The 25466-nt window shown below is 56.3% G+C and overlaps 1 protein-coding gene across 15 annotated transcripts in view; it reads right to left on the bottom strand.

Annotated features, from left to right (window-relative positions):
* The window catches only part of AHDC1 (AT-hook DNA binding motif containing 1), a 66138-nt gene that overhangs the window by 24497 nt on the left and 16175 nt on the right, over nucleotides 1-25466 (bottom strand). The window contains exon 1 of one of the 15 annotated variants that reach the window (XM_064589692.1): nucleotides 14135-14506. The exons of the other annotated variants lie outside the window; for them this stretch is intronic. The gene's annotated coding sequence lies outside the window, so the exon portion shown is untranslated. Of the gene's footprint in view, nucleotides 1-14134; nucleotides 14507-25466 lie in introns of those variants that run through there. 15 annotated transcript variants of the gene reach the window in all.

Below are 25466 nucleotides of genomic sequence, written 5' to 3'. Positions count from 1 at the left end.
TTTGTGAAACAGTGTGTCTGTGTCACCGTGTTTGTGTGCCTGCTTCCCTCCTCCCTCCCTATCTCCTGCGTGCTCTCTCTCTCTCTCTCTCTGTAGGAGCCAGACAACTCCCCAAGCCTGGATTAGGGACAATTTATCCACAGGCAGAGAAGGAGAATTCCAACCTGCCAGAGCCTCCCTCCTCTGATCCATCCCCCCTTTCCCCGTGGTTGGGTGGGCACAGAAATGCAGCCCGGCAGCTCCCAAGCCCTCAGGGAGCCCCCACCTCTGCAGCTCCCCAGAGGCCCAAGAGGGTGGAAAAGATAGGAATCTGGGTGGCCCCAGAGCCCTCCAGTGGGGGTGGACTGGCTGCCCCCCATCCAGGCCCCCAGAGCTCAGCTCATCTTGGCCCTGTTCTCCTACATATGGTGGTGGTGGTGGGGGTGGGGGGGGAAGTCTGCATGGGGTCTGCCTGGCCCTGCGGGCTGGATGGACCTCAGGAGGAAAGCTGCTCCCAGCCCCTCCACAACCTGATACTCCCCAACTGATAAAACACCAGCACCCCACCACCCCGAAATGGGAATAACTGGGGGCACCCACATAGGCTGGGGGAGATGCTGGGAGTGGGGGCGGTGTGGTGGGGGGAATGCAGCAGAGGGGGGCACAAGGGGGGGGCTGAGCTGGGACTGAGGCTCCCTTCACGGTGCTCCAGGCGCAAGGCAGAATCACATGTTTCCCATTAGCTGCTCTGGCCTCCTTGTTCAGGGGGTGTTGGCTGGGGGAGATTTGTTCTGGTTGCAGACACCAGCCGAGACCACACAAGAGAGAGAGAGAGAGAAAGAGAGGGCGAGGGAGGGGGAGAGAGAGAGAGAGAGAGAGAGGTTGAAACCCAGAGGGAGAGGAAAAGACACAGAGACACACAGAGGGAGAGAAAGTGAGACAGAGAGACACGAGAGACAGAGATAGGCAGTGACAGAAACTGTGAGACAGGCATGCAAGAACACAAAAGCACAGAGGCAGAGCCTGGTGATGGGGAGGGGCTCACGGGGGCGGGTGGGGGGACAGGGAGGTGGAGATGCAGGTGGAGAGGATGGTCAGAGGCTCAGAGTGCGAGTGAGACCAGGAGGGCCCGAGAGGGGAGAGCAGCACCGCCGGAGGGGCGGGAGGGTGACAGGGGCGAGGCGCAGGGGGCACCCGGGAGACGGGCTGGGTGAGGGCACTGAGATGGCCACGGCGGCGTGTGGGCAGGGGGAGTTGACGCCGCGAGCTGGCCGGGCGGGGGCGGCCAGCGCGCCCGGAGCCTCCCGCCTCCTGACCCTCGAGCCTCGAGCCTCGGCGAGATAACAGGCCGAATAGTGCTGACTTGCGGCTCAGAAATCCAATATCCTCCGCGGCGCACTAATCGACTACCTGAGCTCCCGGCCCGCGCTGAGCTGCCCCGATTAATCCTGCAGCTCCACAGCCTTAATTAGTTTAACAGTTTCAGGGGCAGAAGAGGCAGGGACTGGGGTCCCCCCACGCTTGCCGGGACGCAGACCCCCATGCCAACCCTGCCTGGTGCCCCACCTCCCCAGTCACACCTGCTCCTGCCCCAGAGGCCCCTTGCCACATTGCCTGAAAAACACTGGGTCCTTCCTTCTGGGAAACAGTCCCAAGGGTTGGCACCTGGATCAGAAGGAAGGTCATGGGGGGAGGGACTCAGACCCACCCCGCCAAACCCACCACACTTGTCCCTGCACTCAGGGCTCTGAATGCTTCCCCTGTCCAGCCCTTTTGGGCCCTATGGTCTACACGGGAAGGGCCCGCCAACTCTGGGCCCCACACCACTGGGCAACATGTTGTCTCTTTAGGGTGAGAGACAAGCTCCCAAGTTACTGACAACCTCCCAACAGCATGAGATAATCACACATGTCACTCCCCACAACAGCATGAGATGGGCACGTGGTGACATCTCACACATCCCCAACAGTCAGAGACAGGCGTATGGGGTGGTGACTACCCTCCTAACAGGATGAGCTAAGTACATAACCTGTCACTTCCCCAAAAGCGTGAGATGGGCACATCTGATACCCCCAGACAACAGGAGCCAGGCACACACATGGTCACCCCCACCGTGGTGTAACGAACACGCAGCTGGGCACTCCCACACCCACCAGCGGATGTGAAATGCGGAGAACCTGTCTCTCTCTCTCTCTCTCTCTCTCTCACACACACCCAGACAAGCCTCACCTTCCAGGTGTGAGGAAGGGACAGAACCCCCCCCACCCAAATGAGTCAGGGATGCCACCTCACCCCTTCCCCGGGAGCCCTCCCTTCAGACTACCAGATGGGCACACGACACATCACCCCACTGACTGCTTCAGACAGGTGACAACCCCCCGGCCCCCCCATCACTGTCGCCAGCCTGGGTGGTGCTGTCCTCTGCCTGCAGCGGCGTCACAGCTCACAGGGCATGAATGTCACCCCCGCGCTGCCAGAGCCGGGCACAGCCGCATGTTGCCCCAGCGACAAACACCACTGGCCCCAGGAGGAGGTGGAGGCGCACAGGGCTCTGGGCCTGACCTTGGTCCCTGGACACCAGGAGGGGAGGCGCTGGGGCCTCCCTCCTGGGTAACTCTGGCTGCCTGGTGCTGGGGCAGACGAGTGCTGGGAAGCAAGCTGCCCAGGGCACGGGCACGCACACAACCTGGAAAGGCCACCTCCCCACGCTGCCACCCCTGCCCCATTTCTAACTGAGTGTAGTCCTTATCTAGGGAGGGGGCAAAAGGAGCGGCGGAGAGAGCTCTTGTTGGGGCCCGCGGAGCTGTTCCTATGACTTCTCAGAGATGGGTGGCAGGGAGGCGGACCGGGGGGGTGCGGTCACCATGCCCTCAGGCCCCAGGACTGAGAGGGTGTGTGACCACAGCTTCAGACCTGCACTGCCGCGGGGAGCCCCCGGTCCTTATGAAGGCCCCCTCTCCAAATTCAGGCCACAGAGCCTGACAAGGAGGCCAAAGTCCAGGGGCATGACTCACCCAGGGAACAGGCCCAGCCCGCTGGCCAGAGAGGGAGGGAGGCCAGGAGCCAAGGGGCCTGGGTTCAAGTCTGAGCTCCTCCCAGGCCAAGCTGAGTGACCTTGGAGCCTGAGCTCAGTCTCTATGGCTTATGGGGAGGGGGAAGGGGCAGCGGCGAGGGAAGTGCCAGAAAGAAGCTGAGGCTGGAGACCAGCAAGCAGAGCCCTGGGGGCCATGGGAAGGACACAGCAGACCGGTCCCTGGCTCATTCGGAACCTCAGCTTTCTGTACCTCAGTTTCCTCAGCTGGAAAGTGGGGATGTCAGCCTCACAAGACAATGTGACATGAAGTGGGCAGGTGCTCAAAAAATGGGAGCCTCTCACCGAGGAGGGGAAAACAGAGAGGGCGAGAGACTGTCCAGGCCACAGAGCAAGATAGTATCCACTGAACTCGGCCTCTAGCTGCAGGTTTCCCACCCGGAGCTGTTTCCGTAAGACTGTGTGGAGATCAGTAATGAGTTGGGGGTGGGGATGGGTAAAGGGAGGATGTTGGGGTGGTGTTGGTTACAGAGCTGCCCTACACTCCCATGAAGACCAAGGGAACTGTATGGGAGTCTGCCATGCATCCCGACCTTTACCCTAAACCCCACTTGGCTCATCTTCAAACACTGGACCAGAGGGCCAACTCTTAGGGAGGGAGGCAGCCCATAACCCAGCCCTCCATGACCAGCGCCTGTATCGGGTGCTTAGAAGGTTTGGGGTATCTGGGATGTCAGTGTCCAGAGCCCGCCCATCGTACAGGAGTCCAGAGAGGGACAGGCCTAGCCTGAGGTCACACAGCATGTCAGCAGCAGAGCCCAGAGCCCCAGCCAGGGACAGTCTCAGAGCAAAGTCCCTCTAGCCCCTGGGGATGGCTGGAGCTGGGGAGCCCTGGGGGACTGAGCGAAACGTGGCGACAGATGGCCTGCCGAGGCAGCGGCGATCTGGGCGGCTGGCAGGCATGCTCGCTCCCGCGCAGGGAAGCGGCTAATTTTAGCTGAGGCCTCGATGCCAGCTTTGTTCCCCCCACCCACCCACCGAGGGGGCCCAGCATGCCTTGCGTGCAACCCGCCTCCCCCAGGCACCCCTACTCCCCCGCCTGGCCCCTTGGTGAGTAGTGCCCAGACCCCAGGGTCCTAGAACTGTCTGCCTGACCAGGTCTCATCATACCCAGAGGGAAGGGCTGGGCCCTGGAGGCCTGGCACCCCCACCCCGGGGCCTGTTTCCCATGACTCCAAGTTCATTCCTTGAAGAGGGGCAGCAGGGAGGAGGGCTAGAGGCCACTACCCAGACTGGGAAGGAGGGCCTGACAGCAGGGTCTGGTACTCCTGGGGGGCCGGGGGTAGGCGGGGCACTGTCCTCTACTCCATACTTAAGGGGCCCAGACCCATATTCTACCCCTGCCCTGAGACAGACTCTTCTGTGCTGGAGTCCCCGTGGTGTTGGTGAGCAAGGGGAGGGCAGCCCCTCTACCGCTTCCCTGTTCTGCATAACTTTAACTCTGTTCCAGGAACTCAAAGTACTTTAAAGAAGTCAGAGATAGAGCAAGGGTAGTACCCTTGTGCCACTGGGGGAAACTGAGGCACAGTCAGAGACAGCCATCACTGTAGCAGGGGAGGAGACCAACCCCAGGAATCTGTGAGACCCAGACATGCTCTTCTTTGAGTTCTTACAGCAAGGGGGCTTCTTGGGCCAGCTCAGCCCCTGAAACTTCCCTATGCCCTGCCCTGGGCTGGTAGAAGGTAGACTGGATGGAGTCTGTACTCTAAATCCCTGGAAAGGGAGGGCTGGCACTCTTGGCTTCTGGCACCACATCTCCTGGAGGTTCTCTGACGTTAGAACCTCCCCTCCCCATCTCTGATTCAACTACAGGTGCCCAATGGGGTGCCAGGACATCTGGCCCCTATCTGAAAGGGGAATCCTTTGGGGCAACTCTGGAGGGCCCCCAGCCCTGTTCCAAACCCAGGGCCATGAGGAAATCACCAAATGGAAAATAGAGGAAGACAACTTGAAAGAAATCTATGTATTTAGAGGAGAGAGTCAGAAGAGAAAGAGAGGGAGGGCAAAAGGAAGGCAAGGAATCCAATTCAGGAAGAGAGAGACAGAGGAAGAGCATGGGGGCAAGAGACACAGGGCAGAATGAGGCTTAAAGAGGAGGAGATGGGGAGGGATGGGATGAGAGAGAGAAGGAGGGAGAGAGGGAGAGAGGCTAGGATGCTGGAGGAAGGAACACAGCAAAAGAGACTCAGAAGAGAGGGACAGAGGAGGAAGAAAAAGACAAAGACACAGAGAGACAGGCAGGATGAGGCAGAGACAAAGAGAGAGAGAGAGCAAGATCCACACAGAGGGGAAGAGATGGAGAAGGAGCCTGCCACAGACAGGGCAAGGCATAGAGAACTAAGGACACCACAGGGAGCTGGAGACAGACAGGGATTGACACACCCAGAGACCAACAGAGACAGTCGGAGAGGGTGAGACACACTCAGAGAATGGGGCGGGAAGAAGGGGGAGACACTAAGTGATAGAACGTGTGGGAGGGGGTGGGGGGGACAGCACAGAGTGAGGAGGGAGGGGGCATGAGGAGGGGGGAGATGTCGTCGCCAGAGCTGGGGGGGACAGAGGACAGAAATGGAATGTGGGTCTGGGCATGAGGCTCACAGATGCATCGGCTCCAGTTTCAGCTGGGGCAGTTGGTTGCTGGGGGGGGGGGGGGGCGGTGGGGGGGGAGAGGAAGGAGCAGAGCTGGTGAGGGAGGGGGGGCCTGTTGCCATGGCTGCGGGCACGGCAGGGGCACAGTCGGCTGGCACTTGGAGTTCTGGGCATGGTAGGGGGCTGACTGAGGGGAAGGGGGGGGGCGATGAAGAAGCTTTGCCCCTGCCCTCAGGGCTCTACCAGGAAGAAAGTTTCCAGAGACAGGATGGGAGATGTTGTGGCCGAGGAGGGCTCCGGGCCCTGCTCCACCCCATAGAGGCTGCCAGGGGACGGGCACCACTCCACAGGTCGCCTGTGGGTATCCCAGGTTCCCACCCATGCCTCCGGCTAGCCCCTGGAGACCCTCCGGCTCCATCCCCTCCAGTCTAGCTGAAGATCCCGCAGGCTGCTGCGGTAGCTTTTGCTTGCAGGGGAGCAGCAAGATTGTGAATTCAGGATCTGTAATCCTAACGCAGAGCCCAGGCCTACCGGGCTCCAGTTGCCAAGGCGACGGAGGGTCAGAGGGCAGCGCGGGGCGCCCGCTCCTCCAAGTCAGAATCCCAATTGTTAAAGCCCAAGAATAAACAGCTGAAGCGGCCGTGGGGGGGCTGGGAGGGGGGCTGAGGTCTGCATCGGCTCAGTGTGGTGTTGTCAAGCGAGATGTCACTAATTGTCTGAAGGAACGGGCTGAGGCAGCTCTTAACTACTTCTGTGCCACCGGAGACACCTTGGCTGCCTGGCCCCATCCCCGGGGCCTCCCAGCATTCCGCCGGGCCAGCCTGGTGCTGGGAGTGCTGGCCCAGCACAATTTCTGGCTCTCCTGCATCGAACCCCCACATACTTTGGCTCCCAACACTCCTCTTTGCCCAACTTGGAACCTCCCACCTGCAAGCTAAATCCTTATGTCCCCAGAACCAGTGCCCCCCAATTACTGGGCCCACAAGACAGCCCAGCCCGTCTGGTCTGCAAAAGCCCTCCCAGCATCTCCACCTCTGCCTCCCAGAAGTCAGGGGTTGTGGTACAAGGTGTACAGATTGCGGGGAGGACAGACTTGGGGCTCTTCTGACCTTTGGGGGCTAGGCAAAGGCCCTCCTAGAAGAAAAAAGAAGGTCGGTGGCATCTTTCTGTGCAACTCCTGACTCAGGCACACACCAGAACCAAAAACGTGAATGGGGCCAGGAAACCCCATTTCCAGTTTTGGTTGTTCTACCTACTTGCTGTGTGACTTTTGGGTACTCTCCCTCTGTGGCCTGCCTCCTCTCCTCCATCCTAAACATTTGGTAGTGCCTATTCTGAGCCAGGCTGTGTCTGGAACCCCTGCCCAGAGGAACTCCCGATCGGGTGGGTGGGAAAGGCTCTTCTAAAAAGAAAACAATCTGAGATCCATCAGGTAAGATATTCCATGAAAAACACGGAGCAGTTTGGTACACAGTAAACTGTCCAGTGGACTGCAGCTAGTTAGTAGCAGTGGTACTAGTAACCCCCGTTATTACAGAGGGTCACTAAAAGGGTGTAGGTGATCAGGAAAAAGACGGGGGAGGGACTGGAGAGGCCGCTTCTGGACGGCTTTCCTGCAGAAACTGGTACCTGGTTAAGATTTGGACAGGTGAGCAAGAAGGTAGAGTGCTCCAGAAGAGAAGAGGTCTTGTGAGGTCCTTCTAGGGGAGCTGAGCTCTAAGGTCTCAGGGTCGCCTGGTCAGCGCCCCCCCACCCCTCCACAGCAGGAAGGAGGCGGCCTTCCGTGGTCTCCCAGCCCCGCAAGCGGCCCTGCCTCCTCCTCCACCCGCTGCGCTCGGGAGAGCAGGAGATTGGTGCCTGGAGGTGGGGGGCGGGCGCCCGTGGGCAGGACTCCCGGAGATTGGTAGCACCTGGAGTGATGTCACCAGGGGCGGGGTCAGGGCTTCGGGCACTCCCCTTGCCCCAGGTCCCAGACCCCTGCCCCAGGCCTGAAGCGCGGTCCCCAGGAGGGGGCGCTCAGGCCACCTGGCCGCCCCCTATCAGGTGGCGGGCGGGGCTGGGGCGCTGTCTGTGGGCGGGGAGCTGGGCGCGGAAACAGGGGATCCCCCAGAGAGGGCCCAGCCCAGCCCCAGGCTGGATGCGTACAAAAGGCGACTTGTTCTTTCTTGGGATGCCTGCGCCTTCTCAAACATACCTACAGCCACACTCCGGGGACAGCTACACCCACACATTGCTGCACAAAGCCTGCCAGGGTGGGGAGTAGGGGGCTGTCGCCAGGCCAAGAGATCACCTTGAAGAACCTTGCCCCAACCACCCTTTGCCACAGGCTCAACACCATTCATCTCACCCCATCCCACCCCAAGTGACCTGGATACTCTCACAGCCTCACACTTAGCTCTGGGGACACCGATCCAGTCACATTCTCACAATTACCCTCTCCCTCAGACCATCTATAGCTCACCAAGTCTTTGCTGCTCTAGAGTCGGACCTTGGGCTTCAGTAGGGTCACCACTCCTCGTGCGACCTTAGCACATAATGAAACCCATTAAGGTTCCTTTTTACTGAGCACTTATTCCTTGCCAATCCTTATAATTACCCTTTGAGGGGAGTGGTATTAGTCTCATTTTGTGGGTGGGGAAACTGAGGTTTATGTTAATTAGCTCGCCTAGGGCAGAAGCAAGGATTTGAACCCAAGTCAAACTTGACTTCAGAGCCCCTGTTCTTCTCGGTACTGTTTGTGCCAATCACCACACTACCTTACACTCTAACACCCCACCCCCCACTCACACAGCCGTGGATGGCAAAACCATCTCAGAGTCAAGGTGTAATTCTCCACCCCGAACACAAGTCAATGTCACAGTCTAGGATCAGGCAGTTTCTCTCACTCCTCAAACAGGGTATGTGTGTTGAGGGGGAAGAGTCTCCTACCTCCAAGTTCCGCATCTCCAAGGTTGGCCGTCAGTCATTATAAATGGGGCACCAAGTGAGCGCAGGGCCAGAACAGGCTACCTCTAACCTTTCCAGCAGGCTCACCTCCACCTCCCCTGACCCCAGGATAACAAAGCACTGCCAGACTGGCTGGGACACCAGGCCTGCAGCTCTCCCTGACCCCTTGGGCCAAGATCCTCCCTTAACCCCCAACCCCTGCTGAGAACAAGTCGAAACAAACTCCTTCCTGGGGATGTCAAAGCACCTTTCCTGGGGGACGCAGCTCTGTGATCCCCTGAGCCTGGCTAGGGAGAAGGATCAGGTTACTCTTTCCCCAGCTGTGCCTGGACTCCTTGGGGCTGACCTTTCACCTCATCCAGGCCAGGACCCAAAGGGGGCCAGAGTACAGCCCTCACCTCCTGTTAACCCTCTGCATTCCTTCTCTTTTCATGGGGGGGGGGCGGTGGGGAGCCTGCCAGGACCCAGAGGGTCTCAGGAAGCCCAGCTGAGCATGCCAACCTTTCCCCACCCTCCCATCCTGGGGTCCGGTTTCCCAGAGAGCTTTACAGAATGCTCCTCCCTGCCCCCTGCCCAAGCCGCCCTGCCCTGCCAGGATCAGATACCTCCCTCAGCCTAAGCAGCTGAAAATGACCTGGGCTATTTTCGCTCTGGGATCGCGTTGCAAACTCCCCCTTGAGCTGGCAGCTTCCCACATCCCTCCAGACCATTGCCCCTCACTCTTCATCCCTAACCCAGAGCCACTGACTTAGAGGACAGGAGGACTTTTAAATACCGCAGGCCTAAGCCCCTCTGATGGGGAGACTGAGGCCACGGGGAGTCAGGCACAGGGCTGGGCAGCGAACCAGGCTTCCTGGGGCTCCGCCCAGGTCTCTTTCTACTGTCTAGCACAGCCTGCTCTGTACCCTAGATCTCAGAGCCTCTGACCCAGCCAAAAACCCAGCCGACCTCCTCCAAGCACCAGAAAGTCACACTGGAGGCTACCCACAAGTCTCTGGGCCGCCCTGCATGTCAGAAACCGCTTCTGCCACACTCTTCTCTTTGTTTAGAACTGGGACCAGGTCTGTACCTGTATCACAGCTATGTGGATCACGGGAATGTTTTGGCAGGTGCAAACTGGGAAGAAAGACAGGGAGACTGAGGCCTACAGGAACGGGAGGTGGATTCAGGCTTCCTGGGGTTTATATTGCACAATACTTCCATGTTCCCAGGAGCCCCTTGCTCCAGCTTCTTGGTACCCCCCCCTTTTCCATTCCTACCAACCCAGCCCCCTCCAGGCCCCTGCCCCTCCACCTCAAGCCCCAGTCCTCCTGGGCAGGAATGTGACTGGTCAGGTCTGAGCTGACCACATGAGTGGCTGTAAGGCGACAGACCCCCCATCCTCCCATCCCCCCAGCCTGGGGGAGCTCACATACCAAGGCAAGGTTGGGGGGGCGGGGGCGTAGCTGCTTTAACCCTTTGCAGCCAGGCTTTCAGAGTGAAAAAGAGAGGTAACTTTACTTCCAATGGCCACTCCCATTTGAGTGCTGCAGGGCAGTGTGGTGTGTGTGTGGGGGGGGGGGGTCGTGCAGGCAGAACTGACTTCACTGAGGAGGTGGAATGAGGGAATCGGCCCTGCTAGTCCCTGTTAAGAAAAATTATCCTTTGCCACCCCAACTGTTTAATCTCATCTCCCATGACATTTGGAAAAACAGTCAGGAGCTGGTGCTGAGGAGAGAGAAGGAAAGAACAAATCATGAACCCCAACCTCAGGAGCCCCTAGTCTGATGGGAGAAATCCAACCCTGCCCTGGGGAGTCTGATGGGGGAGACGAGGCACAGAGGTTGGGACAAAGAGCTGCGAGCGGAGAAGAGCATGTTGCTGCGCAGAAGTGGGAGGAAGCCAGGGCAGGAGCAGAACAAGCCAGGTGGGGTCAGATCAGGCAGGCTTCCCGGAGGCCCCTCGGCCCACACCCCTCCCCCCAGGCTCTGGAATCTCGGGGGTCAGGGCTGAGGGACAGCCCCGCCCCCTGCTCCCCTCGGGCTCAGGAATTCCACCAGCCAAGGGGGGGGGGGGGGCAGCTGCTTCGGCCTCAGTCCAAGTTGGCTCCCACTGGACCGGGAGCTGCAGCTCCTCCTCAGGCCCCCCGCCCCACCCCCACCCAAGCCCCTGGGCTGGCCCCCAGCCCCCTCCCCTCCCCCCTCCCTGGCTGGCACTGTGAGTGCCAGGCGCTGGCAGAAAACAAACCCGCCGGGGTGGGTTTGCAGGGAGCGGGGTAACCTTGACACAGTTGCGGCAGTCGCTAATGGCAGACACACACTCCGCCTGTTCTGGGGGGACTGTTGCCGTTGCTAGGAAACCAGCAGCCGCGTGAATGGAAATGGGTCAGTAAACCTGGGGAGAGATAGTGTGACACTCGAACCACTGCAGCTGCTCCAGCCCACACCGAAATCCCTCCTCTTCAATATTTATCACTCCCGCCTGGGCCCTCAGCTCCTGCCAGACCCTGCACCAGCCTGGCCCTCAGGCCCCCACAAGGCTCGATGGTGGTGGGGGGGGGAGAGAAAAGATGGGGGGTTGCTTATCCGCTCCTTGGAGGGGGCCCCCCAGGCGGGATGGAACTGGTTCTGGAGGAGATTGAACAGGAAACAGAGTCTAATCCTGTGGCGGGGAAGGGGTTAAAAGGTCAATTCACGCCTGTTCCTGACTTAGGCACCGTGGTAAAATTACTGCAAGTGTGAGCAGGCTAGCAACCGCCGGCCTGCCTACCTGCGGAGGCACTGATGGAGACAGGAGACCTCCCTCCCCGCAGAGATGGAGGGGAAGAGGCACCCAAAACCCGGCCAGGATTCGCTCACAGCTTGAAAACACCTTCCTTTACAGCCAGGCAATCTCCCTGATGTAGCCGAAGCTTCGGAACAGCCAGAACTGATGCCTCTAGTACCATCTGAGAAGCACCCCAAACGGACACGAGCTGCGTATTGCCGTACAATAAATACCGTCCCGTATACACACACACACACACACACACACACCCCTCGAACAGCCAGACACTCACTGTTCAGGAAACCTTGACAACACCCCTACACAGACACTCCGGCCATAAAACACGACAACGGCAATCCAGAACAGTGCAGTTCAGCTCAACACCTATAAACAAGCCAACAAACCTAGGCACAGGCAAAACTACCGTGTCAGATTGGGCCGAATCTCCCCAAGTCGGGCTGGAGCCTTCCCCAAACCACCTGGCTAACCCAAAGCCTGGCTTCTCTGGTTTGTCTACGTTTCTTTCTCGTCTTGCACCCACCCCACCCCGCCATATACTGGCCCTGCCATCACTCTTCTGGACACACCATCCCACAAGCTAGCACCGCACCCACCCCCCCCCATTCCCTGGAGGCTGACTGGTCACTGACATGCACATTCCCTTCCCCTAGAAGCAAGCAGTCTCACAGCCCCAGGCTGAGGCCTCTCTACTGACAAGAGGGACCCTGGGAATCGGCAGCACCACTCACTTGGGTGATATGCCCCCTCCGCCCACCACAATCTCGGCCAGTATCCCTGAATGGTGTGTCTGGGGAAGGGAGGCACTCCAGTCTTCTGGAGGTGGGGATACCTCCACAGGAATCTCCCATCTGACTCGGTTCTGTGTGCTCCTATCTCCTAGGATACATCAGTCAACACAGTCTCGGAGCCTGTCAGAGCTGGAAGGTGCCTTAGGGAGTCACTAATCCAGCCTCCCCTGCTAGGCGGGAGGAAACCGAGGCCCAGAGAGGGGAAGCGGCTGCCCAAAGTCACACAGCCCCTTTCTCTTCCGCAGTCCCTCACCAAGAGCTCTCTAGGGATTGGAGAGAAACCGAGGGGGTACAGGCAGCCCTGGAGGGCTTCCCTGAGGCAGAAGGAGGTGGGGCTGGATGTGATGGAAGAGGGAGTCTACAGTCCTAGAGGTGAGTTTATGAGAACTGCCCAGCAGTGCATTCAGAGACAGGGACCTGGCAGCCCTGGAATCTGGGCCACATAAATTTGCTCGAATCTGGACTATGCCAAAATGATCTGCTGGACACTCATCCCCACCCCACCTCCTATCCCAGCCTCCCCCCCAGGCCCCCCACCAAGCTGAATCCCCCAAACCAAAGTGTAAAAGTGATCTTTTCTCCACACCTGGCCTTGAACGTACATTCTAGGGAATCTCTGCCTTTTATTATTTAAATAAATCTCTGCCAGGAAGCCTCTGGGATGCTCCGGAAAGAGGTGTTCTGCTAGGTACTTTTACGTCAACTCCATTTTGCAGAAAAGCAAATTGAGGCTCACAGAGGCGGGGTAGTTTGCTCAAGTTCACGCGGACAACAAATGGAGCCTTGAGTTCCTTCCAGTACATAAGGAAGGCCAATCCAACAGGAAACAGGGAGAACTGGAGGGGGGGCATGGAGGGGAGGGAAGGGTGGGAGTTGACACAGGCCCAGGCCCAGGCCCAACATCCTGGGCTGAGGGGAGAGCCAACAGGGATCCGAATTTGAATCTGGATATCTGGGCTCCACCCGCACCCACTCTAGCAGAGGTGGAGTGAAAGGTCAGCATGGAGACGGGAGGGAGAGGAAAGCAGAACTCCACCAGCCTCTCAGCCTGCCTCCGCCATACCCTAGGGAACCAGGCCAGGGGCTGCCTAGCTTACCCCAGCCCAGAGCTCTCTGCCAGGCCCCACCCCCACCCCTTAGGAAAGGCAGGAGTATTGTGAGGACACCCAGGCCCCCGCTGTTGGCCTCAGTTTCTCCATCTGTACTAAGAGCTAACCTAGCAGGAAGGACTTCTAAGGGCCCTCCCAGCTTTAACAGAGTTTAGTGACCAGTCCTATTTTTCAGTTCGCACACACATTTAGAGGTCTCGCCCCTTGTCTGGAGCTAGCTGAGAACAATGTTAACTATGTGCTCAATGAATAAATGAACACTTAATAAAACCAACATCTTTCCATCCTCCTCAGCCTTACTGAGAGCCACTACTTACCTTGGGAAGCCAAATCTCGCAGGGTTGTTGGAGGGGAAGGGGATTCAAAGACTTTAAGGGCTCTGTTACCACAGGTGCCCTTTATTTCCTGTGCTCACTATGTGCAGACACTATGGTGATTGCTTTAAACATTGTGCAACTTCAAGCTCCACAACAAGGCCATGGCCTACCTAATATGTAGTTTTTCAGATGAGCAAAGGGGCTAAGGAGTGAGGGGACTAGCTCAAGGTCACACTCCCAGTGAGTGGCACAGGAGGGATTCGAACTGTACCTATCTCCACCGCTTTTGTTGAACATGGTGAGGGTGTGCTGGGCTGGGGCAGGAAATGGAAGTTGAACAGGGACCCTTGGCAGAGGGAGAAGTAGTCCACCCCAGGCGAGGGAGGCGCCTGAGTTACCAAACGGTTCAACAGTTTGCAGAGGCCAAATGGTATTGGAACTAGCAAAGTGTGGGAAAGCATCCCTTCCCCTCCCCCACAAAGGGCAAAGTAGACCTCTTTCCCTCCCCCTACCCACAGTGCCAACAGTGGGCCCTGAGAGGTCACTTACCTACTCCCCTGGATCTCAGGGTTCCTGTAAAAGGAACCCCCTCCCTCCCGGGAGCCCTTTTCTGGACTTCAGGACCTGCAAGGTGCAGAGCCGCCCCCAAAGAAAGCTGCCGCCAACGTCCAGAAAACTGTCCAGGATTTTTCCGGCACGTCCGCCCCCCACCGGCTCCGCGGTTGCGGGGGCTGAGGGCAGTTTGGGGGGGGGGGTGTTGGGAGAGGACGGCCGCGCCTCCCTCCTAGAAGCCCTGGGGTGCCTCTTGCTCGAGCAGGGAGGCTCTGGTCCGCAAGCCCAGCCGTTCTCGGGCCCGAACGGTCCGCCTCCGAGTTTTCCCGCCGCCGCCGCCGCCTCTCAGGCTACCTGGCAGGCCTGCGCTGCCCCCTGATCCCTGCCACCCCCCCCCCTCCCAGATGAGGCCGCGGCGCTTCTGACTCCTGGAGGAGGTGACGGGCCGAGAGGGAAACCAGGCGGCTGGGGGAGGGGCGTTGCCTGCACCTGGCCCCTCTCCGCCGCCCAGGCCGGGAGGGGCGGGACTGGACCCCCGCCAGACCCGAAACGAGCGGCGGGGGAGGGGAGGTGTGCAGCCCTCCACTCCCGCGGCCTGGGGGCGGGAAAGGAGATCGCCCCCGCACGGCCCTCGCCGCTAAGGCGCCCCCTAGGGTCGGGCTGCGAGGCGCCCCTTTCCGAGCCGCGCGCTCAGCCCGCTCCCCCGGCCGGCCGCGCTCTCCAGCTGCAGGAAATTCCAGAAGCTCTCCATCATCCCGGCGCAGCGCGCAGTCCGGGCTGCCAAGGCTCCCCGAAGGAGAGCCACATGCCGGCCGGCCGCGCGGCCCGCCCTCGCCCCCCCACCCCTCCAACCCGGCGAGGCAGCCACGTCGGGCCGGGCGGGGGCCGGGCCGGCCGCCCCTTCCCGCGCCCCGGGCCCGGCGGAATGCGTGGCAGCCCCGGCCGGGGGCTATTTTGAGCGGGAGGGGAGCGGCCCAGCCTCGGTGTTTTCGGCTTTTTCCTGGCCCCCGGCCCGCCCTCCGCCAGCCCGGGCTCTCGGCTGCCCGCGGAGTGGGGGGGGGGGGGGGTCACGTGGCGGGGGGGGGAAGGGGAGGGCCGCCGCGATCCGGCTCGGGCTCCGGCCCGGGAGGCGCCCGACGGCAGTCCGGACCTGCGCTCTCGGCCGGGGCCGAGCGGCGGGATTATTAATAGCGCACCTGGCTCGGGCGGCGGCTCCGGGGCGCCCGCTACCTGTACGCCCCTCCTCGGGTGAGCACAAACGGCCTGGGCACTCCCTCCCCAGCGGCGGACTCAGGCCTCACTGGATAGCGCCACTGTGCGCCGGTGGCCAATCACCGGCCTCGATTTCCTTACCTGTAAATTGGGGATGTGCCACCTGGCTTTATATGGTGGGTACCAAATAAGGATTTTGCTTGCTGTGTGCCTCTCTTTGGGCAAAACGCCTTCCCTTTTGGGGGCCTCAGTTTTTCCATTTATAAAATGAGGTCCGAGAGAACTCTTTCCAGGTAAAGAATCCCTTACATTTGAATAATGCATTTTCACTTACAACCCAGATGAACTTACCAACTACCAATAGTAATAGCCAACACTGAGCACTTGCCCTGCATGCATTAACTCACCTGATTATAAGGTTCCCATAAAGTAGGTAATATCCCCTTTTTGCTGATGAAGAAACTGAGGCCCAGGAAGGTTAAGTGACCTACCGAAGGTCCAACGGCAGAGGCCAGAGTCAGATAAACTTGGGCTCCAGAGCTGAGTTAACTACTGAACTACAGTGCCCTGAGACAAGCGGGACAAACACTGCCCCCTTCTTATAGTGGAGGAAACTGAGGCTCAAAGTGTCATTCGCCCAAAGTTGCCTTTGGCCAGTTAGGGGCAGAGGTGAGCCTCCAACGCAGACCTTCCAATTCCTAGTCTAATACCCCACTGCAGCCCTCCGAATCTCTTCAGCTTCTGCCCTGGGGCAGCTAGCAGGGTTCCCAGGATGGAGTCCTAGAAATGAGCAATAGGCAGTATCCCCGTGGCCACAAAGCTGTGTCCAGGGCCCTGGGGAATCATCCTTTGCTCCCAAGGGACTGACCCAGGTTTCTGGGCCCAGAGGGTTCACTAATCCACCAAACTCTAGACTTAGCCTAGCCTCAGAGCGATGGAGGTGGAGGCAGCTGGGGATGAGGGGGAGATGGCATGGAGGGGTAAGAGCCTGGGACAGGGCATGGAGTTGCTTCCTGCCCCCCCCCAACCTCCAGCAAGGAAGCACAAAGGCTGGCAGGCCCCCCACTCCGCCCCGGAAACCTGGCAGTTTATTTCTGTCTCCGGGCCCCCTGTTTCCACAGAGCCAGTCCAGGAAGGCTGGCAGCAGCTGGCTTGGAGGGGTGGAGCTCCTGCTCCCTCAAGGGTCCAGCTGCTACCCTGCCCCACCCCCACCTGCCAGGCCAGACCAGACTCCAGATTCAGAGGTGACACTGGGATGAGGGCGGGAAGAGCTGGAGGCCACTTGGTCAGGACTACAAAGGAGGGACCCCCTCCAACTCCCAACCCAGAGCCAAAAGATGCTCTCCCAGGGTGAGCCAGTCAACACCCAGTTCAAGTCAGCTAAGAGTATAACCTCTGGCATGACCAACTCTATTTACACCAGATCCTTCTGGCTGATGATTCCTCTGGATCCTGGTCCCAAAGAAAAGCCCATTTCTAAACCTGCGCTGCCCAATACGGTGGAAACTAACTATTGAGCACTGGGAATGTGGCTAGTTGGAATTAAGATGTGCCATAAGCATAGAATATGCATCAGATTTTGAAGTCTGAAATATGGAAAAAAAAGAAAAGTAAAATATCTCAATACTTTTAATAATGATTATATATGTCAAAGTGATATTTTGGATATACTGGGTTACATGAGATACATTATTAACATCAATTCACTTACTTCTTTTTACTTTGTTTAATGTGGCCACTAGAAAATTTAGATTACATACATGGCTCCCATTACATTTCTATTGGACAGTGTTGTTCTAGATCATATGGTACCCTGGCTTAGGGCCAAGACTTTGCCTGCTCTAGATTAGTATCTGTGTGGCTTTAGCTCACCCACTTCCCTATATTCAGACCACAACCTTACATGTTGGTCTAAATCTCACCACCCCACACCACCCTACCCCAGCTTTCTGTGAATCTAGGCTCAGCCAGAGATCATGGCTTCGTCTGTTTTAAACCACTCTCTTATTACCAATTTCTTGTTCACCAATTCCTAATACCTAGATCCCAGCAAAACCGTGGATCTAGATCATCTTGCGTGTTAACCAGCCTGACAGTCTGACACCACAACCTTATTTGCTTAGATCACTGTTTAGTAAGATTTAAGATCCAGACATCCTTAGGAAGAATGAGGTTCTAGATTAAGGGTTGGCAAACTATGGCCCGAGAGCTAAATCCAACCTGCTGTCTGTTTTTATAATTCAAGTTTGATGGGAACACAGCCATACTCATCCATTTATGCATTGTCTATGACTGCTTTCAAGGTACAACAGTAGAATTGAGTACTCATAACTGAAACCCAATGGTCTACAAAGCCTAAATTTTTTTTACTATCTAACTCTTTTTTTAAAAAGATTTTTTATTTATTTATCTGAGAGAGAGAATGGGAGACAGCATGAGAGGGGGAGGATCAGAGGGAGAAGCAGACTCCCTGCCGAGCAGGGAGCCCGATGCGGGACTCAATCCCGGGACTCCAGGATCATGACCTGAGCCGAAGGCAGTCGCCCAACCAACTGAGCCACCCAGGTGCCCCACTATCTAACTCTTTACAGAAGGTTTGTCAACCTCTGTTCTAAATGACCAACAAGTCCAACCTACCAGAAATCTAGGTTCCAGCCTAAGACTATGATCTAGTCTAATCTAGATCACCTCCTCCTAGATGGTATTGCTGACCAGGTCTAAACCAGAGCCTAACATGCACCACATGCTGTTTGGGTTCCAGATTCCACGTTGATCTCAGGAGATGGGCCCCGGTACTCTTTTTTGGGATGGAAAGGGTATCTCCACTTCTGAACTCCCCTAGAAGAATCAAAGCCCATTTGGGAATGGGGAGGGAGGGCAGATTCCAGAGACAGCAATGGAGGCTGAGTCAAAGAGTCAGGAGTAAGCCCTCCCCTGCCAAGGGGACAGAGCATAATCTGACCTAGAAGACGGAGTAGCCCCACGTCCTACTTCCCAGCTGGCTCCAGACCAGGTCACTTAGCTGGGGGTCATGTGGGATAGATACCAACCCCCCAGAAGCTAGACCAGGAAGCTTCAAATGGAGTCTTCATCTCTAGCTCCACACCTCCAACCACCTGATGCCTATCACTTCAGCACTGCATGGCAACACTATGCCCCTTTTCCACCATTTACCTCTAGCTCTGCTTTTCTACAGCTTTCTTTGAAAATCCTCCCACATCTGCCTTCCCTCTCCTTGCCATATCCCCTTCTTCCATCCTGGAATCCTAGCCTTAATTTTAGCCATGAAGATCTTGGGCTCTTGAGCTGACAGACCCAGGCTTCAATTCCAGCTTTGACTTTGGGCAAGTCACTCCACCTCGCTAGGCTTCCTCAGTTTCCCCATCTGTAAAACAGAATAATAATAATGGTACCTACCTACCTCATAGGGTTGTTGAACGGACTTAATAAGACCATGATGTATATCACTTTGCCCAGCCCCTGGCCCGTAATAAGCATTTAATGCTAGTTGCTATTTTTATTACTATTTATCATCTAGTTTGGTTCCATGGAAGGACTTTGGGAGGTTTGTAAACATTACAGGATTTTAACCAAAATTTGTTTTTGTATTTTTCTGAAGAGAAGGCCCATCATCTTCTCAAAATGGATCCTTAGCTCAAATGTTTAGAAAAGAGGGGCGCCTGGGTGGCTCAGTCGTTGAGCATCTGCCTTTGGCTCAGGTCATGATCCCAGGGTCCTGGGATCGAGCCCCGCATCGGGCTCCCTGCTCGGCGGGAGGCCTGCTTCTCCCTCTCCCCCTCCCCCTGCTGTGTTCCCTCTCTCACTGTGTTTCTCCGACAAATAAATAAATAAAATCTTAAAAAAAAAATGTTTAGAAAAGCAAAAAGGGGTCTTTAGTTCAATCCAAATGGGGAGACAGGGGCACACAGATGGGAAAGGACTAGCCGAGGGCCCCTCAGAAAATGTGAGGCAGACCTCAGAATGCTATAGGCCAGGAATTTATCTCCCAGACACCTCTGTCCGCTGGTCCAAGCTGTCTCCAATCTGACCTGGCCATTTCTCGCCTGCTCAGCTATGATGGTGCCCCAGTGGGCTCCCCACCTCCAAAATGCCTCCACTGAGCCTCCTCCACCTTGTGCCACCTTCGCCTTCCTCAGTCTCATTCTCACGACACAATGTCCAAAACCTGTAATGGCTCCCTACTGCCGCCGAGGTCTTTTGCCTGACATGCAAGCGCCTTCACGGCCGGCCCTGGCCCCCGCCAACCTCCTCCTCGCTGTGGCCTCTTGTCTGGTCAGTGGAGCTGACTTCTTCTTTTTTTTTTTTTTTTTATTTGAGAGAGAGAGAATGAGAGACAGAGAGCACGAGAGGGAAGAGGGCAGAGGGAGAAGCAGACCCCCTGCTGAGCAGGGAGCCCGATGCGGGGACTCGACCCCGGGACTCCAGGATCATGACCTGAGCCGAAGGCAGTCGCTTAACCAACTGAGCCACCCAGGCGCCCAGTGGAGCTGACTTCTTCCTCTCCTCTCACCCCCTCCCCACAGTCTCCATACCACCCACACACTCACTCAGTTCTGGACAGATTCTGCCGCTTTGCTCAATCACACAGTGTCTCAGGCCTGGCCGGCTGCCCCCGCTCTGCCCTCAGGGTTGCCCCTGGGTCAGCCACTCTCTGAACTCACCCTGCTCAGGCCACACCGGGGTATGCTGCCCACAGCTCTGGCTCCAGGAAGCAGGCCTCTGCCCCTGCTCTCCAGCTCAGCTCCATCCCTGGACACTGACCCACCTCAGCCACTGCTCATATCCTCCCCCGTTAAGCCTTCTGTCCTCTAGAGTTTCAGGAATAACACTCCCTTGTCACTGGGAGTCCTAGGGAGTCAGCACTGTCCTCAGAGTTATGACTCCTGGGTCAGATTCTTCTCTTTGAACCTCAACGTCCTCATCTATAAAATGGGGACAGCAACACCTAACACCTTGAGTGATTCTTATGAGGGAAAAATGCCTTATAGGTTGGAAGGTACTTTTTTTTTTTTTCTTAAAGATTTTATTCATTTATTTGACAGAGAGAGACATAGTGAGAGAGGGAACACAAGCAGGGGGAGTGGGAGAGGGAGAAGCAGGCTTCCCGCCAAGCAGGGAGCCCGATGCGGGGCTCGATCCCAGGACCCCGAGACCATGACCCGAGCCGAAGGCAGACGCCCAATGACTGAGCCACCCAGGCACCCTGGAAGGTACTTTTTTGACTAAAACCTGCTTAAGAACAATACTAACAATAACCTTCATTTATAAGTTTATTTAAAACTGCAATCACCCCACAACCCTGGCCCTCCCCAAGCCCTTTCCCGCCTTCATTTTTCTCCTTGGTACTTAGCAACATCTCACACACCATGTATTTTGCTTCTTTTTGTGTTGTTTCACCCTCCTAAGTGTCAGCTCCTTGAGGGCAGGGATTTTTATCTACTTTGTTCTCCACTGTGCGCCCTAGAAAAAGTACCTGCCACTGAGTGTGCACTTGGTAGTTGAGGAACGAATGAATGAATAAATGAATGAATCGAGTGCTCCCCATGTGCCAGGCACTGTGCTAACCACTTCTCACGATCATTCCATCTCAGATGGGTACTTTCATTACTCCTCATTTTTGAAAATGAGACCTCAATGACTTGCCCTGATCACACGGTAGGAAGCAGCCCGGCTAGGATTTGACTCCAAAACCTGCCCTCTTGATCACTATGCTCTATTTCCTGTCCAGATGGGGGGTTATTTCTATTTCTACATTAGCTAAGCCTCTTGAATCTGTCACCCTCCCTATTTCCCTGGGGCTGTCACTCTCCTTCTGCCCCTGAGGCCATGAGTCCTCCGAACCCTCATTCTGACCTCTCTTAGCCATTTCCTCCACTTCTCAGCCCTAAGCCAAGCTGCTCATCCTCACCTCAGGGCCTTTGCTCCATACAGTGTACTCCACCTGGACTGAGCTGGCTTCCCATTTCTTTCCATTGTGCCCATTTCTCAAGACCCACGTCTTCCGGTCGGCCTCTTCTGGTCTTCACTTGCTCCCTTCCCTGAGCTCATACCTTGTTTACTGCTGGGAAAAACCACTGGCGGATCATATGCTGACTTGGTCCATTCCTTCACTGTTTCCCGCATTTGGAGGCCTCATTCACTTCTATCCCTCTCCAGGCAAGGTTTCTCCCTCCTTCCTCTGCTGGATCACTGCCTCCACCCTACACATCTCTTAAGTAGGTTTATAGCTTTGTGATTAAGAGCCTGGCTTCTGAGTCTCTCAATCTCCAGCTCTACCCCTTACTAGCTGTGTTTCTCTGGGCAGGTCGCTACACCTCTTTGAACTTGTTTCCTACCTACAAAATGGGGACAATACAAGTACGTGCTTCAGGAGCTAATGCGCCTGGAACATAGTAAGCGTTCAGTAATAAATCAGCCTCTTACTACTTCTATAGCATTTTATTGTGTCACTCATCCCTGTTCTAAAAGCCTCAGCCCCCTCTCTAAACAGCCACCCCCAATATGAATGATGATAACAATAAGATTGCTAACATGTATTGACCACTTATTATTTGCAGTGAGTAGCAATATGTTTGGCACCTAGTAGGTGCTCAATATTGCTTACTGAATACATGAATTAACTAGTTTAATACTCACAACACCCAATGCGGGGGGGGGGGGCGCAATTATAATACCCATTTTACAGACAGGGAAATCAACACCCAGAGAGGGTAAATGACTCAGCATGTCTGGGACTTAAACCCAAGCAGCCCGACTCCAAAGGTGAGACTCTCAAAGCCTTCCTCATCCTTATTGTTCCCATCTTGCTCTGCTCCAATGGCAGCCGCAGGGGTGGGACCCTTTCCTTCTCCAGAAGTTGGACCTTAGCATCTAGATGGATGTTCACCAAGCCCCCACTCCTGAGGTCAAACCCTTCATACTTTATCTCATGTGAGCCTCATAAAATCCTCCAGTCAATGCCATGTTTATTTCCCCTGGACCAATGGGGAAACTGAGGCTCAGGAAGGTGTCAAGTAACAGGATTTAAAGCTCAAAACTCTTTTCCTCTGCATCACGTTTTGTGATGTTTTTCCCCTGTTGTCTTATACAACTGTGGGTAGCTATTCAGACACACCTGCCTTGTTTTTCCAGTCAGAAAACTTCCAGAAGAAGTCTCTGAGGGTGCAGTCTGAGGCCCACCTTCACTGTCGTCCCCCCACCCCAGCCAGCACTGCAGCAAGTGATCCAGGCCCCACAGGAGGCTTCCCAATAGCTGATCTGAATCTACCAGCCAGGCCCACCCTGACGTTCTGACTGCTTCCACCACAGAACAGGTCTTAGCAGACTTGGGGTTGGTGAGGGTGGGGCTGGATCTCCCTTTAAACTTAGGCTAGAGGCTCCCCCAAGTTGCCATATCTCCAGGGAATTCAGGGCTCCTATCTCCCACCTACAGCAGGTGTGTGTGTGGGGGGGGGCAGGGCAGTATGGTAGTTCAGAACAAGGACTCTGGATCCCAGTGTTCCAAGTTCAAAGGCTGTCCACCAGGTACGAGCTGTGGGACCTTGGGCAAGTTACTTAACCTTTCTAAGCCTGGGTTTTCTGCTATGCAAGATAAGAATGATAATAATAGGGCTGCTAGGTGATTAAATGAATATCTACCTATAAAGCTAGAAGAGTGCCTGGAACATGGTAAATGCTATGTAAGTGTTTGTTAAATAAAAGTAGGGTTCCAACTAGCCATGGAAGGGTCCCCCTGGTAGGGTACAGTGCGAGTGACAAAGCAAACCCCAGTTCCAAACAGACAACTGAAGACACACAAGGAAACTGGAGCAGGTAGCTGAGACCTCATACCTCGGGAAGCCCCTTGTGGCAAGGACCCACTCCTCCTCTCCCCACAGCCTCCAAAGCCAGAGGACCCCAGTTCCTGGTCCTAATACCCCCTACCCTAATCCCCAAGCCACTTCCCCTCCCCTCCCTCCAACTGTTAACTCTTTCTATGCAGCCAGAATCCAGGCCCTGCTTCTAGTTGCTGTGTGACCCTGGGCAAGTCACTTAGCCTTTCTGAGCCTCATTTCCTCATCTCTACGGGGGATCATCCTCCCCTAGAGAGTCCATCCTAGAGATTAACCAATAGCTGAAAACATGCCAAAGATGTGTTCACAGCGGGGTGGACATGCTAGCATCCTACAGGCCTGATGGGTGTACTGTTTGGGCACTGGAGTGGGCAAGGGGCCTGCCATTAAAAAAGCAGATCCCCTCTTTGAAAGTTTCCCCAACCAGCCCCTAAATACTGCTTGGGTTGCAAGCCAAGCTCCCTATCCTTTAAACCACCACACTATGACATTAAAATCTATTTGCTTGGGGGGGGGGCAGGGGCCTTGTGTCAGGCCTCTCTTCACCAAGTTACTGCAAAGGGAGCCCTGAAGCCATACTGGGGAGAGGGGAGGGAGGAGTAGGAGGGACCACAAGTGAGGGAGGGAAGGGAGGGCCCTTTGGAGGAGAGTCAGGCAGAGTGGAGAAGACCCCAGGGTTGAGAAGGGCAAAGGGGAAAAGGGACGCGCCTCCAGGGCTCCCCCTCCCCCCCATCTCTAACTGAGCAATCACCTGGCCTGGCCTTCCACCCCTAAGAGGTAAGAGGAGCCTGCGGCAGCAAGTTAGGATAGACGATTACCCGCCGTTAATTAATTAAAATAAACAGCAAATTAAATACAGCAAAATTAAAATAGCACAGGAAATTAATTCTCTACCAGCCCCACCTCACAGGTGAGATGCTTAAAGGGCCCCTTGCAGCTAGGATCCAGGGCACTGGGGGGGGGGCGGGGCAGGTGTCACCAGAACCTGCCTTATACCACAACTCCTGGCAACCCCAAATATCAATGGCAGAACCCACAGGCATTTACCTGCCTCCACCACCCTGAGATGGGCCTCCTGGCTCCTCAGCCCCAGGGGATTCCAAGCCCTGGGCCACATTCCTGAATTCCAGCCCTGCTCCTCCCTTAGTGGGCAGGAAGGGTCCTGACACCCCTTGGGCCAGGGATTGGGCACTGTGCCCTCCTGGGCACAGGGCCCACATCTATCACTGCGCAGGTCAGGGCAGGAGGGAAGAGGGACCTTGGCCTTCTCTTCTAGGTTACCTCTGGGACTCGGAGTCAGATCCTGGCAAAAACGCCTCTTTTCCATGCTAAGCTCCTGGCCCCTCACTCAGAGAGCCCCAAATCTGTCTGGAGAACCCCTCGATTTGCTCCTTTCTTTCGCTCAGAATGCTCAGGAAGAAAGCGCTGCTGAGGCGCAGAAATGCCCTACAAAGCTGACTAGGCCAACCCCTGAGACGGGATACCAGAAATCCCCTCCAGTACAAGACTGATCACCTCATCACACAGATGGGGAAACTGAGACCAAGGAGGGACAGGCATTTGTTTGAGGTCACCCAATGGCTTAGCAGCAGAGCCTGGAGCAGAGTCTCTCATGGGCCCATTCCACGTCACCACCACAAATGAACCCCATGCTGACCACCCCGCAGCCTGGCCACCAAGGCCTCTCCTCCATAATCCCACCCCAAGACTCCCCAGTCTTATGTCTCACACAAGGATTAGACTCCTTGGCCTGCCCTCAGGCTGTTGTCCACTTGGTTCCCTCAACCTGAAGCTCCTCCCTCCACCTCTGCCTGCCCAAGTTCAACCAGCCTCTTCAGGGTCTGGCTCAACGCCAGTTCCTCCACGAGCCACCCAGACCCTGCTGGGTGCTGCCTCATCCTCCTGTAATCTTCCAGGGTGCTTTGCCTCCACCCCCATGCTCAGCCCTCCCCTGTCTCCTGTGGTTATCAGGTATGTGAACTACCCAGAGCCGCAGGCCACCTCACCTCTGGGCCCCAGCCCCTGGCACAGTACTAGGTACTAGCACGCAGTAGGTGCTCACGAAATCGCCTCCTCATTTGGTGTCCCCCACGCCCTACTGCTACGGACAACAGTGGCTATCACTGACTGGGCATTTTCTACCAGCCCAGCTCCTGTACTGCCCCATCCTCGCCTGATGGGCCCAGCTTAGAGGTTGCGGGACCTTCCTGAGGTCACAGCTCTAGAACTGGGATGTCACCGGTCCTTGCTCCTCAATGAGTCTA

The sequence above is a fragment of the Mirounga angustirostris genome, unplaced genomic scaffold, assembly GCF_029215605.1.
Source record: "Mirounga angustirostris isolate CCGP_5_RB_7025 unplaced genomic scaffold, mMirAng1.0.hap1 SCAF_4, whole genome shotgun sequence".
Lineage (NCBI taxonomy): Eukaryota > Metazoa > Chordata > Mammalia > Carnivora > Phocidae > Mirounga > Mirounga angustirostris.
This window is presented reverse-complemented; position numbering and strand designations above follow the sequence as displayed.